This window comes from Anolis sagrei, chromosome 3 (genome assembly GCF_037176765.1).
Source record: "Anolis sagrei isolate rAnoSag1 chromosome 3, rAnoSag1.mat, whole genome shotgun sequence".
Taxonomy (NCBI): Eukaryota; Metazoa; Chordata; class Lepidosauria; order Squamata; family Dactyloidae; genus Anolis; species Anolis sagrei.
This window is the reverse complement of record NC_090023.1, coordinates 242,469,809-242,485,093: the sequence shown is the minus strand read 5'-3', so window position 1 is coordinate 242,485,093 and position 15,285 is coordinate 242,469,809.

Here is a 15,285-nt window from a genome sequence, read left to right as displayed (position 1 = left end):
TTTTTCCCCTCCTTAAGGCAAGGCTTGGATCTACCATTAGGCACAGGAAGCCACCTTCTGGTTTGAAAAGGGAGTAGATTGTTAATTATTGATTTACTACCTTAACCTGGGATCCAACCTTTGGTAGTGTCCAGAAAAGTGAAATACTCTTCCTCTTCAGCAGTTCTGTTTTCTGAAATATCTTGGGAAATATTTGTCCAGTGCATTTGGACAAGTTAGCTTTGGGGATGAAGCAACATGCTGGTGCATATTTTCCAGTTGTTCTTACTACAAGCAGAAACATCTAAACAAACCACAGATCTTGCATCCATGCCTTGTGTATTGTAGTTTTCAGAGAAGTAGCTATGTTAATCTTTTGCTGCATAAAAAGAAGAAAAGACGGAAGGAAGGAAGGAAGGAAGGAAGGAAGGAAGGAAGGAAGGAAGGAAGGAAGGAAAGGGGGATAGAGAAGAAAAGGAAATGTGGCAGCATTTTTAAGACTAACCATACTCAAAATTCTGGCTTTGTCACTCCCCAACAAACAAGATAAATACAATAAAACACATATTTGTTCTTTGTTCAAAGATATTTCTCAAAAAGAAAGAGAAGAGAAGGTTTGGTCTGCCCCAACACTTTTCAGATCAAATAGGAACTCCCAGGGAGTCAGTTGCTTCTAAGATACAATGCAGATGACAGATGGAGCAGGAAGGAATCCAAGCATCATCTCAATTTTTCCTTTTTTCAGTTTTCAAGAAGACTAACAGCTCTATTGTGCTTTACAATTTTGTGTCTTTTGTGTGTTCTTTGCTCATAATCCCCCCTGAAGTGTTGACAGTAGGAGAGGTTGCAGACTGAATTGACAAAGAACACAAAGCCAAAGAAAAGTGAATCTTTCCAATGTATAACTCAAGGCTTCATGCCTCTGTGTGTATTCGTGTTGTTAATTTTCACCTCTGGGCATCGTCTACCACATCACACTTTCTACGTAAATATGTACTCTGACAATTCCAAAACCCCTTTTGTCATATTTTCAAATTCATTGGCACAAATGATTGAGAGACACACTGATGTCAGGAAGGATCATTTGCCAGTTACCAGTCCACCTGTCCTAAATTAATACAGTACAATCCCTATATCTTCAGGGGATATGTTCTATGATCCCTAGTGGATAACCAGAGGCATGGACAATAGAAAACCCTATATTTTGACTTTATGTGAGCTGAACACATATATGGATGACCAATGGAGCCTCAAAAATGCTTCCATGTCCATTTTTGGAGCACGACAAGGTAAAACCATGGATATTGAATTTGTGCTTGAGGGGGGGTCATACTGTATCTCAAGAGTCTGTGGGAGAGCTGCAAATTTTGTAACAGAAGGCAGTGAGACATAGTATTGCTAAGCAGATATATTGCAATGGTTATTTTGCTAAACTGAGCATATTTTCAACATAGGAGGTTTGTATCATGTATAAGCCATATACATAAACCAGATGGAGAAGTATCACTGTGTTGTAACATGAAGGGTTCTTATGGAGACCTTTCACCATTATTGATTCTTCTATGTCTTGAGGAAGCTTTCTGCTGCTGAATGAAAACCAAAGGTTGAAATATACAAATGAAAGGCTTTAATGATTGTGGGTGCTGGTGCAATAAACCAGCCTTAAGCTAATGTTTGTTTCATCACACACAAATATTTTGCTATGTTGTTGTTGTAATTGCTCCCAAACAACCAGTGTGTATAGATAAAACAAGCACTACAGTATGCTTGATTGTAGTTCAAGTTCAGGTCACTGTATTTGCAACAGCTTATGCCTTTGTAAGGTTCATAGAAAATAAGAAAAATGTCACAGTAAAAAAATCAGAAAGAAATCACATCAGCTGTAAGATACATAAAGCATTATTAAAATCAGCACACTTCATTTTGTTTTTAAAAGATTTGTGGAATTGTTGTTGTCGTTTTGTTGTGTGCATTCAAGTCATGATTCTGACTTGCGGAATGGAATCCTGATTAGATAGAAGTGTTTACTATCAAGGGTTCTAACCTGGGTAGATCAACCAGTTCTGGATGAGATTACAGTCTTCTTAAAAGACTGTGTTCATAGCTCGAGGATGCTCCTGTATCCATTCCTCCAAATTTCACCCTAAATAGAAGCAACGTTCAGAAGTCTTTATTGTCAGCTTCAGCTGTTACACCAGCTGCATCCCTTCCTAGAACTAGAGGACCGAAATATGTTCATAAAGAACATCACAACAGCAAATGTAGGAAAGAGTGCAGTAGCATGACTTTAGCAGCAGAAATGAATACTGCTTTACTGTGTTAGTTTGAGATAGATAGCTTATTCTCATAAGTTACACATTAAAAGGAACTGAGAAAGAATCCTTTTCTATCTAAGATTTCGGGAGAGCATTTTTTAAAATATTCACCTCTGGCATCCTGTTTGGGGAACGAAGGGATGACTGGCTGCTTCCATGTCAGCGGGGCAGTAAATCTGTTCCAGATTTTAACCTGAACTTCAAAGGAACTGTCCAAAGTACTAAACTTATTTGATTGGGAGGTTTCAGAAGCTTCAACAAGTCCTTTAAAATTCAGATCAAAATCTATTGCAAATTCACTGCTCTACCATTGACAAACATCTACTTGTTTGATCCAAACATCATTTTGGCAATTTGACTGTTCATGGTACAAAACCTCAATTGATTGTTTATTCATTTTTGCCTATTTAATTTGAACAGTAAAATTCTCCTTTGATGTATTTACCTAGCTTGTCTGTACATTTGAAGTTTGTCAGTCGTCACGTGATTAACAACACTCATCTCAAGTGGGATCCTTTTTTGTTTTTATTCTGACTTTATCACATTGTGAACAATGCTAGTTCAACACCCTGATGAAGTATTGTCACTAAATATCAAATGCCATAAATGACACAATTGTAGACACAATTATTGAATGATATATTCAGTTGTAATAAATGTAAGAGGTTGGATCCAGATTCAGGAGTGTGTAACTTCCCCATCCCGTCTTCCTTATGATTCCCTCTCAATCATGCTGAAATTATTACTCAGATGGTCCCAACTGAATGAAGTGACCTGTGATGTCTGTTGGTCGGAAGAAGGACCCCTGAAAACTGGGCATGTACTTACAGAAACCACTTCCTGGATCCAACCCATAGAATTTTGTGCAGTTTAACTTTTACAGTGTACAGAAAACTGTATTTCATTTTACAAATGCAAAGTGGAACAATGATGTCTCTCATACATCAATCAAATCCCGAACAAATCTGTGAAAACAAAAAAGCATGATATTAATGAAGGTGTAGGAGTTATGAGAAAAGGCTAGGATTTATAAATAGTTGAGTAATAATAACATACCAGCATGAGAATGTTCAAGTTAAACACAGTGTTTGAATACAGAAACAAAAGTTGAAGATACAGGTGACAGGATGTTGGAATATCCTAACTGAGGTTGGGGGGGGGGGGGGAGGGATGGAGCTGTGATTGTAGAGTACAAAGTGAAGAGCATGAACATCCTTTCAAACATAAAGCACCTAGAGCCACACAAGAGAAAAAAAACCCAGAAATAGACTTATGTGGTAAGGAGATGGAAGCTGTGGACAATTCTAGCTGTCTCTATGAACTTTTCTCTTGCTGTTCTGGAAGGGTCACAGGAGTACAGCTAGAATGGCCTTTTGATCATTTTCTTTGAGCTAATATTCATTTGGAGAGCTGACTATGACCACTGCACCAAAACAGATTTGATGGTAATTTGAGACAGAGCTACAATTAGTGGATTATAGACCTACCAAAAATTTCATAGCAAATAAGGGTCTCTTTTTTATTTACCAAGGAAGGGCCCTTTGTGTGCCCTTTGGAAGAAACCATGTACTTAACACTCTTACCCAGAAATTCAAAAGAAAGGTGGTCGAGCAGTCCAAGTAGGTAGATAAAACTCTATAAGTTCTACTAGTGGAGAAGTATCTCACAGCTAGTTTAAAAAGTGGATTAAACCCCAAAATTCCCTCATCTCTTTAACTCCAAGAACTAGAGACTGAAGACCTCATCATGGCAGCGCTGCCTAATTGACAGTTTTTCCATTAAAGTAGTGCCTTAAAACTCATTTTATTCTGTGGTGCACAATTTTGTGTAATGAACTTATCATGTCCCATCCATTAGGGGCCCTAACAAAATCATATGTAGAGGAAAATGTGTCTTTTCAATAGTCAAGCTGTGACAAAAAGATACAACCTTGAAAAAGGAAAGCACAAGACAGTGCAATGGATTGTAAACAAATAAATAAACTCCCTTACTGTAATAAAATGGTATGTGATGGATATGCTGGTGGTTAAAAGGTGATTAAATGCTGAAATTCATCAAAGTAAATTAGCAGTTTAGATGTTAAGCAAAAGAAACAAATAAACCAGGAAGATAAGAAGGGAGAAGGAAAATTTATATGAAAGTAGACCTGAAGAAGTGTCTATCCTGTGCATGTTGAACTGGACATGAATTCCATTGTGATAAATGGGATTACTTTCAGAAAAAATTGCATTAGCATTGAACCCAATATTACACTCCATAGTCCTATTGGGTTCAATGGGGACTTACTTCAAGATAAGTGAGTTTAGAATTGCAGCCTTAATTGGTTTAAGGAAGGCTTGATGTAAAATAGTTATCTGAAACGAGCACATCAAAGGCCATCAAGATTGAGGGATTTGGATGCTTTCCTGCTGAATTTATTTATAAAAGCTAGAATAGACAGATCAAGGTAACCGCTGTTTTTAGTTTTTCAAAATCTAGCCTCTGTGCTTTTCTGTCTTTCTAGCCTTGGTGATACTTGAGGTCTCTTTATGGCAAGCACAATCTAACTAAAGCAAATTAAGATTCATTTCTAAGTCACACTTTTTTCCATATATAAACATCTCTAAAAGTGGGGTGCATCTTAGAATTGCAGGTGTATCTTATGTATTTTTGTTGTTGATTGTGGTGTTGAAATTAAGATGTGTCTTACAGTTGATAGTGACTTACAATAGAAGAAATACAGTAATACCTTATGGAAAACATGTTGAAAATGGACATGGCTGGATGCATATTACTTCATGAAAGAGAAGTCATTTTCTCCCCAAAACTATATAAAATATTTCTTGGCAGTTTCATGAATTCTCTCCCCTGCATGCACATTAGATATCAATCAGAGAATGGCCATGGGATTTGGGAGTTAGTGTTCCCAAAGGTAACCTTTCCAAGTTCTGGCTTTACTCACTTTTTCTGATTTTTCAGCATATTGGTTGTGTTTTTATGTGCCATCAAAGCCAATTCCAGTGAATTGCAACTCTATCCCAGGGTGTTCTTAGAAAGATTTATTCATAGGAGGTTTTCCATTGCCTTCTTCTAAGGGAAACATAATAGGACTTGCCCAAGGTCACCAAGTGGGTTTCCATGGTTGAGCAGAGATTTGAACTCTATTCTTTCAGAGTTCACGATGCAGAGGCAGCCCTAGGTAATTTTTAATGGTAAGCAAACAGTATGTTGCCGCCCCCACCCACACCCTCAACCAATCACTGATATATATTTTCTGTTCATCATGGGAGTTCTGTGTGCCATATTTGGTTCAGTTCCATCATTGGTGGAGTTCAGAATACTCTTTGATTGTAGGTGAACTATACATCCCAGTAACTACAATTCACATATGTCAAGGTCTATTTTCTCCCAAGAGCGCCTCAAGAACGCCCCTGGGCAAAATCAACTATACTGCAAATGCTTACTTTGCGTAATGGGTTGAGCCGCCCCTGTCACTATGCCACACTCACTCTCAATGAATTTATTTGGAAGTAAGTTCGTTCCATGGTGCTTACTTCTGACTTAAAATCCCAAATCCATAAAACTCTTATTCCAGGATATTTGCAAAATGTGGTAGATAATGCGCCTCTGCCAGCATAACTCCATGAGGCAGTGGAGAGAACAGAGTCCATTTATGGAAAGAAAGCAAAGCTATGCCCAAGCATTTGAAAAAGAGTAGTAAAGATTTTTTAACAACTAGGAAATCATATGTGTAAGACGCACCATAGCTTCTTGCATAAATCCATCAAAATTATGTGTTATTGAAACTGGCAGTCGTACTAAGATAAAACACCGACAGAGTCCTGTCCTTAGATTTCATCCATCCACCCCAATATGGGGCATTTTTTAATTTTCATCATTTTGCTTACAAAAGAATAAAACCTATAGCTTTAATCTGACCACAGTTTACAGTAATGATGTACAAAACTATTATTTTGCAATTTGCATATAATGATTATATGTATAATATACTGAGGACCACTTCCCTTTAGAGGTTGGTACATACAGGCATGTATGACACACTGAGGACCACTTCCCTTTAGGGCCTAGTTGTTTAGCTTATATTTTCAGATAAGCAACACATAAATGGCTCTGAAATGTTCCCATTAGAAAGAGAGGTCTTTGAGATAGCTGGGTTAACTCTCTATGCTCATTGAAGAGCTATCATTGATAGATGAGAACTTGTGAAATACAAAGCTGCTTAACCTGTGCTGCACATAAAAACATTCTTTCATATATATTTTTTATATTTCATTATTATATGTCCCATTAGGAAGAATTGGGTTTGTTCAACTTGCTTTCATTCTCTCTTGTAAGAGTTATAAATTGTTAATATTTCTCATCCAGACCCAAAATCCTGTCTTGCTTTCAGAGATCTCCACTTGCAAACAGGTTCTTCTTCTTCTTCTTTTTTTTTTTTTTTTTTTGTAAAACAGCTAACAGCTATGAATGATAATACAGGGCTGGATGGCAGACAATTCAGCCCAAATAACAATGCATATGTATCCCACCATCTGCATGAGAAATGTGCAAGGAGTAAATTCTGGTAGAATGCTTATGTGCCTTTTTCCCAGTCCATGAAATGCAGCCTGGTTGCAAACTATGTATACCTTCCATTTCAGAAGTCACACATTAGCAGCTGGGGAAAAACTGCACATTTCAGATGTGAAAAGACAGTGTAAACATGCTTTAATTAATGAGGGAACCAATGCAAGCAATTCATGCAACTTGTAAAATGCACACGTGTGATGAACAGATTTTTAAATACACATAAAGAGATCATTTTATTAAAAAATAAAATGGACAGGAGCAGACACAAACTTGATTTTAACTATGAGATGAGATGTTATGATGTTTATTGATTGTTATAATGTTATTCTTTTAACTTGTTTTTAACTGTTTTTATCATGTTTAAGTATTGTATTTGCTTTGTTAACTGATCTGAGTCACCCTGAGGGTTGAAAAGAGTGGTATACAAATATAGCAAATAAATAAATAAATAAATAAATAAATAAATAAATAAATAAATAAAAGTGAAGGTAAGAAAAGTTGGAAGCTTGCAGAATCCAGTAGGAGTCCTGCAATCATTTAGAAGAAAATCAACTCATTTGGGCTGTAGTGCTGGAGAAGATTTTATGTGAAAACCCATGCTTTCTAGCATGGGTATACTTTGTGTACTGCATGCAGAAATATTTATTGAAGAGTTCCTGAAGTGTGATTAGTAGTCATAAATTGTGCAGAAAACCTTGTGATACCATACAAAGCACTCAAACCTGCTGAAGTTGTTCATTCCTGCATAAGAGAATGAATTAAAGGAATATTTATATTGTGTATGAGAGTTGTGCTTTCTCAGCAGTTGTGTAAATGTGGTGCCTAATTTGGACAATCATTTTGCAAGCCCACACACAGTCTTCTCTCTTGCATTTGACTTGGTGGGTGGGCAGCAAATCAACTATTGTGTAATGAGTGAGCTCAAGGCTGTAGCAACCATAGTGCCATTGGATGCAGAACTGTAGGATCCAGTGAAACTATATTATCATATATTTATACTCTAAATGTATATGTGGTGTCACATTTTGTTTGGTCTCCAGGAATCAGGAATTGGTCTCACTGTCCTCTAAAGCATAGTTTTTCAAACTGTCTTTATGAAAATAACCCTCCCAATCTTAGTTTATGTGCAGGACTTCCATAGGAACCACAAAGGTGCCTTCTGATTCATGCCAAACATTCTTCTAGTCTGCCCCACACAGTGGCGAGCTGGTTTCCTCTGAAGACCACAAGCAAGGAATTTAAACCAATAGCACTCCAGTGCTTTTGCCACAATAAAGTTGGCCTCTAATTACAAGTTCACTGCTTTCCAGTGGCTGGGTTTATGGACATGTTGCATATTTTAGCTCATAGATCAGCAGTTTCACATTTGAGCTCTTTGAGAACTGCTGGATGAATGCCTCTAGATCTGGTGACTTCTTAATCTTCAATAAATCCAAGAAATTCTACACTTGTCAGAACTATTTAACTCAATTTTTCAAACATGCTCCTAAGAATTAGTTCAGCCATAGTCCTTATTTTTTCAGATGTGAATATAGACAAAAATATCCAGTATCTCTGCAGTCTGTCATCTAATAGTTTAATTACCTTCCTACCAGTTTGTTACTGAATATTATACTATGTTTTAATATTTTAAACAATATTTTAGTAACCCTATTATCATACTTTTCTGTAAATTCCTTCAGTGCTTGTTTTGGTTGGAGTATGACATATATCTGTATTAAATCAAAGTAAACTAAGGTAATTCACTCCTTGAATAATTTATTTTAAACTTTTCTCTAAGGCTTCATGGACCTTCTCCATCTCACTGGAATATGCCCTCCATTTCCTGAAGAAAGCCTTCTAGGCTTTCACAGCATCCTTAACCATGCTGAGGTAATCCTGTACTGTGGATAGGTATGGGAAGGAAATTGGCATTAACTAAGATCTTTTCCAGTGTTGAGAGACCAATTGTCAAAACATGTCCTATCCATATCTTGCTATTTCTTATTATCAGGAGAGGATAGTGACAAACTGGAAGTGACATTTATATCCCTTCCCAACACATTTTCCCATGTATTTTATGAACAAATCAAGTTCATTTCTTTGGAAAATGTGTATAAACACACTTTAGAAAGTGAACAGCAAAAAAGATTACAAGATGTGAATTAAAAACACCTACAAAGTTTTATCCCATGTTTCATTCCCAAGTGTTGCAACCCAGTACAGAACAAGTGGGACTCTGAGGAACATTATTTACTTCGTTTGGAAGGGGATTTGCGGAGTTGTAATACAAAGAGTAATCTTCCCAAGCTCTTAAGATGAATAGTTTTGGCAAATTGTTTTCCGGTATGGCAGTGTTCATAACACATTGTTTTACTGAAGTCATACCTGAGACATGTCCAGGGAACTCCACATATGCCTGGAACACTGTTTGAAAAATATTGCTCTATATCCAGTAATCTCAGACTGAGCAAAAAGACTCCATGTGGTATTAAAGTTTAGAAGAAGCTTTTCTTTTCATAAGACTTGACACAATTGGCAGAAGTCTACATTTTTCATGGCCTCTCCCTTACTCTAATGTTTTTCTCTCCTTTGGCTTGCACTCCTTGAGGCAGAATACTTAATTACATAAATTGTCCAGAGAGCTTTGCTTCATGATACATGAAGAAGTTTAAATGGACCTAACTTATAGGATTCCAGACAATATCTCTCCTGTTCTCCAGAATCCAGCACTCAAATTACTACACTGTAGTAGTTCTCAGAACCTTACTACTTGATATTAGTCTTCTTTGGTCTGGTTAAAAGAAATATTATTTCAGGGTAGACATACTGAAAGCAGACAGACAGACAGACAGGAAATCAACTCAAGGTTTATGGAGTTGAAAGAGGTCATGAATCAGATATACTAGTCTGTAAGATAACATGAAAAGGTTATTCAGGCCAGGTACAAATCCACAAGATCATATATAATTGATAACATCCCCACTGCTCATAATGCTTTATGTGTTTCCTATGAGTACCACAGTTCCCATGGATAGCTTCCATGGTACCTAACAATTTCCCCTATACTCCCTAGTTTGTCATGATCATCACTATTGGGAGCCGGAGGGCTCCATGGCTGAACTACAGTTGAACCAGCTTTTGCTGCTGAAAATAGCCCAGTCTGAAGAGGTTGTATGTGTGGAAGACAGCATGGTACTATACCATATTTCTCTGTGTGACTTGACATGGTATTCCAAATCCGGGTACATTTGGTCCTTTATATCAGTGGATTCTGCAATCTGTACCCATTACTTCAAAATACTAAGAAAAATTCTAAAAGGCAAACATTGAATTTACCATTTTTATAGGGGTAATTTACTCTACTATTGTATATAAAATTTTGTATCCATGTAGTAGGTTGGGATGGGAGCCTTGAAACCAACCCCCAGCAGGTACCAAGGACCTATTGTACATTTATATTTATCTGTTTTTGCGCTAAATTAACTTTAGAGGTGCCTTGACAAAAGCAATCAATTTATATTTGTGTGCAAAGGCTAGTCTACTGAAGTCAAACCTGCTAATGAAAATGTGTATTTTGTCAGTGGCAGACAGCCAAAAGACAATGCCTGCAATCCACCCATTGTACAACGTGTGGCTGCACATCGTGAAGAGCATATGCACTAACTACCACTTGCACATTGTATGTTCTCTGCTACAACTGATGCATACACTGACGGGGTGGGATATAAACGAAGTGTAGAGAGAGTTGCATTTTTTCAGTGCACTTTGCAACTGTAGCTTGAAAATGCAACTTGTTGTACTAATCCTGTTTTGCAGAAGAGAAAATATGCATTTGGGTTGAGGGCTTTATAAAATAATAATCTGCCTTAATGAATGTAAAGCCAACTCACATGAGCTTTTTAATATTCTGACTTCTTTGCAAAGGCTGTCATTCATTAAATGTCATGATGGTACATATTACTAAAGAGGTACATATGTATTTTTTAAAATCACGTCAATCTTCATAGTAGCGGTGGCCTTTTGCAAGCTGTCTTCCGCATCAAACAGAAGCCCTTGAATGATAGATTGTATGTTGCTATTATTAAAATGAAAGTAATGAAAATCACATACTCACAACAATTTCTTTCCATATTCCAGGTGTGAAATGGGCAGTGAGCTGCTCTTTATTTCAAGAAGTGTGTATTTATATGTAACTTCATGTTATTTGCCAATTTATAGTGAACTTATGGATATCATAGTGTTTTCTAAGGCAAGAAATACTTAAGAGATGTTTTTTTTCCAGTTCCTTCCCCTAAACATAGCCTATAGCACCTGGTCTTTGTTAGTGGTCTCCCATCCAAGTACAAACCAAAACTGATCTTGCTTAGCTTCCAAGATCAGATGGCATCTGGTGCCATGAAGATTGAGGAACAAAGCAAAGTTCAGCTGTAGGGTTAGTTCCCATTTACTGTATATAACTTTGGAACTTATTAATGATCAAGGCTTTTTGAATTTAGGGATAATGAATGTGTTGACGGGGATTTGGATCATCCCTGATGTCCAATGTATTACTCCAAAGGTCTGATTCAACTACTGAATTTTTGTGGGATTAAATCTTTGGAACTTCATGGGATTAAATCTCTCAGGACCCAATTAAAATTATATCTTTTTCTGTAGTCCAAAATTATGTCTTTTTGTATTGTCCAAAAAAAACAAAAACACCCTTGTGGCTCAAAAAGTAATTTCTCTGAGCTCTGTTTGGAACATGTAGACTATCTCCACACAGGATGAAAAACCAGGGTACCCAAGTATCTCTACTGTCTGCTAGTATTTCAGTCTGGATTCTCCATTTTTTTTTTGATGAGTTAATAAAATAAGAACTAACAAGACAAAGCCCTCTTAAGCAGAATGAAGTAGATTTTGGACATCATGTATAAAATTATGAACAATTAACAGACTAGATCTATAGACACTCATTGTTCTTTCAGTCCAGGTATTCCTTTAAAGGTAGACTTGTCTCCAGTATATTCTGTATTTCAGGTAAATCCTTCCAAATTCACACTAAAACTTTGAATGGGACACTGTGCCATGGCCATTGAGCCTAAGGGATATAAATGTTGAACACAGTACACACAGACGTACTGGTGTTTTCTCATTCTGGTTTATCAATGGAACATATTCAATATTCATTATTATTATTATTATTATTATTATTATTATTATTATTATTATTAAATGTTTTTATTCTGAGTATTAAAGAGGAGAGAGAAAGAGAGGAGAAATGAGTTCAAAGGACATAGCTATAAATTGGGCATATGCAGTAACATATGCTGATCATAACCTGGTATGTGAAAGACAACCATTAGCATATAGATAAAACAGCAAGTTCTTGTGACCACTGAATCGTGAATGGTATTTACCTCCCCAACCTTAAAGTATAACACATTTCTAAAAAATAAGGGCATGTAGGATACAACAACACTCAGGATCAAACCAAACTCAGTTAAGTGTGAATAAAATGTGAAAGCATGTGAATGTTAGCAAACATCATTTAGTTTTCTAATGCTCTGTCATACATCATGATTCCCTTGATCAGTAAATGTGAAAGGTGATTAATTAAACCTCTGAGAATAGACATTCTCATCAACTGTGCTCATATTATGGAACTGACTGTCCTAGGAGATCCAGGTATCCAGATGTATTGAGATGACAGATAAAAATGAGCTTGGTTCGAACACACGTTTCATGACACTGTTTACTGTTCCTGATTTATCTCTATGGCTTTGAGCTTTTTGTATTAGGTTCTCGCTGCTGATGTGACACTGCGGTAACATCTAATTTCCTTAGATTTAAAGATCAAAATCTGAAATCAGAGGCAGTTCTGCATGATGTTATGGAATGGGGACTTTGCATTGCAGGAGGTGTTTACAGAGGTGGGTCAAACTAGAGTTGAGAGTGGAGCAAATCATGATGGTTCTCATGGAAACCTTTCCATCAGAACCATCATGGAGCTGTGGTTTGAAAGTTGAACCTGGACTCTGGGAGACTGGCATTCAATAACAGCTCAGTCAGAGAAACTAACTAGGTAACCTTGGGTAAGTCTCTCCACTTTAGTGGAAGACAATGGTAAATCACCTATGTACAAATCTTGCAAAAATGAACGAACAAACAAAACATGATATAATTGAAAGTAGATAAGGGAAAACCCAGAAACTTTATTTCAATTCATCCTCCAAATTACAATTAATCCAAGGAGAACTTTGGAGACAGGTTGTGTTTGTGGATACAAAAAGTTCTTATAGATGATTATGTTGTATTCCACTATTTATTTATTTATTTATTTATTTATTAACTGCATTTCTATACCGTTCTTTTTGTGAGTGCTTAAAATACTATTTTAGTGTGTGATGTATGTATCCTGCCATTTTTAATAGGTGGTAATATATTCTTAAAATTCAGTTTTATGTGCTTTTCATGTCATCATAAATTGGGCTTATCAAGAATTCATTTTTCATTTACAATAGGGGTTTTGGTTTTTTTTAATGAAAAATTGCCTAAAACTCTTACATACAATGGTATTATGTGCTGGCTTGGGCCAATATCTTACATTGAGGCTGTATAACATAAAACCCTCTATGTAGAGTTATGCATTAATTGTTCTGTACAATCCCTGTGTTTGAATGGCAACAACATTAGTTGAATGAAGTCATCATATATGAAGCCAAAGACACAACCATGGTTGCATTCATATTTATTCACAATGGTGCAATGGCTCTGACTTTGCAACCTTGGCATGATTGTAGTCCTTCAGGATCAGGTGAAAATATTCCGCCATTTGGACAGGGAAACTGATCTATGCATAAATAAGACATCTATGGAATTCTAGCCTTGCAGTTACAATTAATGTATTTCAATTCTACAGTGGTAACATGTACTTCTTCAATGAAAACTGAAAATATTATATTCAAGATTGATCTTTGATGGTGATATAACAAATTCTGATATTTAACAGAAACTCTTGCCTGCTCTACAAGTAAATATTCAGCTCTTGATTTCTTGCTTAACTGCTTATCTTATGTTATCCTGTCATCTGAAGCCCAAATGCTGTCAAGCTCCTAAGTGCTAACACACATCATCTTCCTAATTTTATCTACTTCCGTTTAATCAGGCACCTCCTGACACAATCTGAAAGCTAGTTTACACTCTGTTAAACACAATTGAAGAAGCATGTTACTTGCCTCACTAAACTGCTGTACAGTCATTCATTGTAGAGACTATTCGTCTGAACCATGAAACACTGTATGGAGATCAAGTAGACCCATTGCATATTGCCCTACCCAGTATCCTGTTTAAATTTCATCCCTACCAGTCTCATTCTCTCACCTTTGCACATTGAACATGAAGGTGAGATGAAGGATTGAAAGAGCCAAATATTTCTGCAATCTCACTTCACACCTGCTCACAAATTGTACAAAGATCCCAACTGCAACTGCCCTGGCTTCAAAGAGAGAGAAGAGGCAGGCACATTTCTGGAAGGAATCAGCCAGGTCTTGAAACTGTAAGGCTTTTCAAGGTGATTAATTGCAGCATTTGCAGTTGCCTCCAACAGACAAGAGTTCTTTCTCCCATCCTGGACCTTACACAGATATTTAAACTTCCCTTGCTTAGTTTCCAATATACCTCCCAACCTCTGAGGATGCCTGCCATAGATGTGGGTGAAATGTTAGGAGAGAAGGCTTTTAGAGTATGGTCATATAGCCCAGAAAACTCACAGCAACCCAGTGATTCTAGCCATAAAAGCCTTCAACAAACATGTAATCATTTTTAAACACTCTGTAAAATACACATATTAAAACATACTTCCATAAAATATGTATTAAAATGCACAAAACAAAAAGAGGGCATACAGTGGAGTTTTTTCTTCTTCAAAGGATGCATTAAATGGTATGGACCTTGTATTATAGTATACTTTGTATAAGTAGCTTTGAATCCCAAACCAAGAAAAAGGCAGAGCACAAATAAATATAACAGCAACAACAACAAGAGAAGAAGAAGAAGAAGAAGAAGAAGAAGAAGAAGAAGAAGAAGAAGAAGAAGAAGAAGAAAGGAATTTAAACAGGCTGTTTCTGGAGTTCAGAGCTCTAATGATCTGTTAGTTAGCTTAGCCAATCTGCACGTGGAAACTGTTGCAGTATGATTCCTTCCTATGCTGCAGAGATCATGTCCAAAGCCACAGGCAATTGGGGATGACCTTCTATTTTGTATGTAGAAAATGGTGTACATCTAATCTGGGAATAACCATGGATCTCTTAGGCTAAATAATTTGTTATTTACAACTAGAGAAGACTTAGGACGCAATCAGATGGGCAGAGGTAAAGTGGGGGACAGCCTGGGAGAGCAGGGGACATTGGAGGCAACCGTCAGGCTCTGTTCCTTCCAATCAGGGTCCATCCTCTGCCTT